This window comes from Quercus lobata, chromosome 2 (assembly GCF_001633185.2).
Source record: "Quercus lobata isolate SW786 chromosome 2, ValleyOak3.0 Primary Assembly, whole genome shotgun sequence".
Taxonomy (NCBI): domain Eukaryota; kingdom Viridiplantae; phylum Streptophyta; class Magnoliopsida; order Fagales; family Fagaceae; genus Quercus; species Quercus lobata.
This window is the reverse complement of record NC_044905.1, coordinates 35,013,216-35,016,850: the sequence shown is the minus strand read 5'-3', so window position 1 is coordinate 35,016,850 and position 3,635 is coordinate 35,013,216.

Sequence of the window (3,635 nt, the reverse complement as noted above, 5' to 3'; positions counted from 1 at the left end):
AGAGAATTGATAGAGTTAGGGTTTGTTATAAAGTGATATATATATATATATAGTTAGTTAGTTAGTTAGTTAGTTAGGTTTTTTTTTTTTTGTAATTTTACTTTTAGTCTACACAGGTCAAGTTCAAGTTCAGATTCAGGGCGGATATTACTAATACCCGCACCCAACCCGAACCCGCTTCGAGTTGGATAATTAAAACCCAAACTAGACCCTAATGTTTTGTAAGTCAGGTCGGGTACCCGTGGGTCAGGGGGATTTTGCCATCCCTAATGATGAACAAACCAAATTTTCTCTTGAGGAGTTTAACCAAATCCAAATATATATATATATATATAAATTTTTTAAAAAAATTATGCCAATGTACAACCAAAAATTTAAACTTAATAAATACAAAGCAAGTAGCAACCCTTAGAACCCAAAAACTCTCATCAAACCAATGAAATAATAGAGATTAAGGAACCCATATTTGCAAATTTCTTTCTATACTAATTAAGAATAAATTAAGAATAAGGTATTATATAATTATTTTTATTTTTGCTATTATTGTTATAAATCTAAGTAAGAATGCCAAGAAGAAATGTGAAGAAAAGAGTATTAAAATAAAAGAACAAGAAAAGATGGTAAATTTTGATGATGTTGAAGAAATATATTGCACACTACAAAAAAATGGGGACAATAGTGGTGTTTCAAAACAGCCGTTATAGGTCTCAAAACCGCCGCAATAGGTTCAGTTGAGTTATAGCGCTTTCTGTTCCAATGCTTTCTAGCGTTGACTAAGAAGTGATACAATAGAACCAAGTGGGCTATACTAGTGCTTTTAAAACTACTAGTATAGGTCCTAGCAATTTTGTAAAGTTGTGATTTACAACCATTTTGTGTTGGCTTTAATTCCTTGCCAAATTTTATTATAATTTTATTCAATCTTATGTACCCTATATTTTATATAGGACTTCATTGTATGGGTTGTATGTGAGAGAGAGTGTGAAGACTCAAAACAAATTGAAGATCAAAGGAGTTTTCACGGGTAGCTCGCGAGAAGCCTTCCTGCGAAGTGAAGCCATGTGCTCAGCACATGACTGGAATGCTAATAGTCATGACAACTGGTTTTCGCGAGTATTTCGCAAGTAAGGCCTTCCCGTGAGATACCCGCGAAACATTCTATTTTGCTATTTTGTCATATTTTATACACCATCTCTTTACCCACACTATATATACCCACATTACCCACAAATTGAGAGGAGGCTTTTCAGAAAGAAAACCCTAGTCATAACCCTTGAGAGTTAGAGAATGTCATACTCACAATCCTCTACACAATCCATTGTGGTTGCTTGCTCACTCCCAAGTGCAGGAGATCGTAGAAATATAATTCTCAGAATACCGAGGTCGAACCACAAGGAGCAGGGTAAATTCAAAGACAATATAATTAAATAACAATTTGGGTGAAGAAGAAAAATATTTTTGCTTGGTGATTGTTAACAAGAATAATAATAAAAACTGATTTAAATCAATAATGTAAATACTAGGGCATCGGGGTGTTTCCCTATATCGATATGAAATTCTTTGTGATCTAAGAAAATATCTATTTCATAATTGATTATTCTTATACAATTAAAAACTTATGATTTGATTGAACTGAGACAATTCAAGAACGCATGATAACCTCAATTAATAATGCGGTTAGAAAAATTTTCAGAAAAATCCATTCAATTTAAAACCTAATTTCTATTTGAAACTATTAGAAATTCATCTAAATAATAAGAAAAACATGATTGAACTTATTGAAAGCATGGAAGAACTAATACATCAAAAGAAATCTAATTGAACAATCAAATATGTTGTTGATAAAATCCTAGAAAGAATTACATTAAATATTCATACCGTATAGAAGAAACATAACCCCTAGCCCTAGCAAAGAGTTTAGGCTGCCATTAGAGAAAGAAAAATTCAAGGTTTTCTCTGCCAAAATTCGTTCTACCAGCCTCACTTCAAAACCCTAATGTCTAAGTGTCCAAAGAAAATAAAACTTTTACTATTTTAATTTCCGTCCAGGTTTACAGCAGTAACTTGTGAGTTAATTTCGGCCTTCAGAAATTGAGAATTTCGAAAAACTCAAAACTGGAAAGTTGTATATATTTAAGTCACAGTCCAACCCATCTAGCCTTGTGTCAATTAGATTTTTGAGGAGAGAGATATGTCCAAAATACTGATCAGTGCTTAAATCAGATTTTTCCTTTTTAGATTCTGCCTCTTTGATTTCTTTCCTTATTTGAAGCTTCCAATCATGGTAGACAATCCAAGCACTCTAGCTACACCTCCTTAGACATTTAAGCATGGTCCTTTAGCTCCACTTTAATTCTAGTTTGGCCTCCATTTTCTCACAAATTCCTGTAAACTCATCTTTCCCACATGATTTCCTAAAAGTAGAAAATTACACACAATGAATGGCATCTTATTCAAGAAATTATGTAAAGATAAATAATAGGGACTAATGCAAATCAAGGCTTAATTATACAAATTAAGCATAGTAATAAGGAGATAACGTCCACATAAATATATAACAAGTATACATTTTAAGGCATTATCAGTGGTTTTCCTCAACTCCTACCTCTCCATATCCAAATCCTTGAGAGGTTGATAGCCCAAACATTTATCACACTCATCCTGAGTGTAAAGTGAGGTTTTGGTGCTGCTGTGAAGTATTGGAAGAAGCCATTTGTTTGGTGGATACAATCGAGCTGAATTGCGTGATCTGGAGAGCTAGAGAAGGCAAGGATTCGTCAAGTCAGTTGGTAGCAAAAGCTTGGAGGGCTTAAGTACATAGGGTAGACTAAGCTTGGAGGGTCTTTTGTTATTCGTGTACTCTAACTCATTCTCTAGTGGATCGATTTACCGCTTGGAGGGCGGCAGAAAGGTTTTTCGCCGAGTTCTTCGGTTTCCTCTTCAATAACACATAGGGGTGTTATCTTGTGTTTGCATTCTTCTTGCCTACTCTTTTAACTTTCATTTTATTGTTGATATTTGATGAATATGGCTTAGAGTAGTTATATTGTTTATTCACTCACATTTACTCTATTTCGCACTTAGTTTAAGTTAGAGTAAAATCAACCGAGCCGTAATCTTTAATTTGGGGGTCTAAACAGCTTTTGTGTTTTCACACAAATTCAAGCTTTCAATTGGTATCAGAGCGGGTGCACATGCTATGGTTTCATTACCTAAGTGTGATCCTAGACCCTTTTTAAGATGGATCAATCTCAATCGCTTAATGCTCCTCCATACTTTGATGGAAGCAATTATGCTTTTTGGAAAGTCTGTATAAGGGAATTTCTATGTTCCATTGATGATAGTGTTTGGGACGCTATCGAGATAGGATGGACTAGGCTGGAGGCCGCCAATCCACATGGGATAAGGCAGCTCTTGCGGCAGCTAATGCTAATAACAAGGCTTTAAATGCTATTTTCTGTGGTGTTTCTCCTGACGAATTTCACAAGATCTCTCATGTTACAATTGCCAAGGAGGCATGGCAAATCTTGGAGACGACCTATGAAGGCACCAAAAAGGTGAAGGACACCAAGTTGTAAATGCTTACCACACGCTTCGAAGAGCTGAAGATGAGTGAAGACGAGTCATTCGACTCA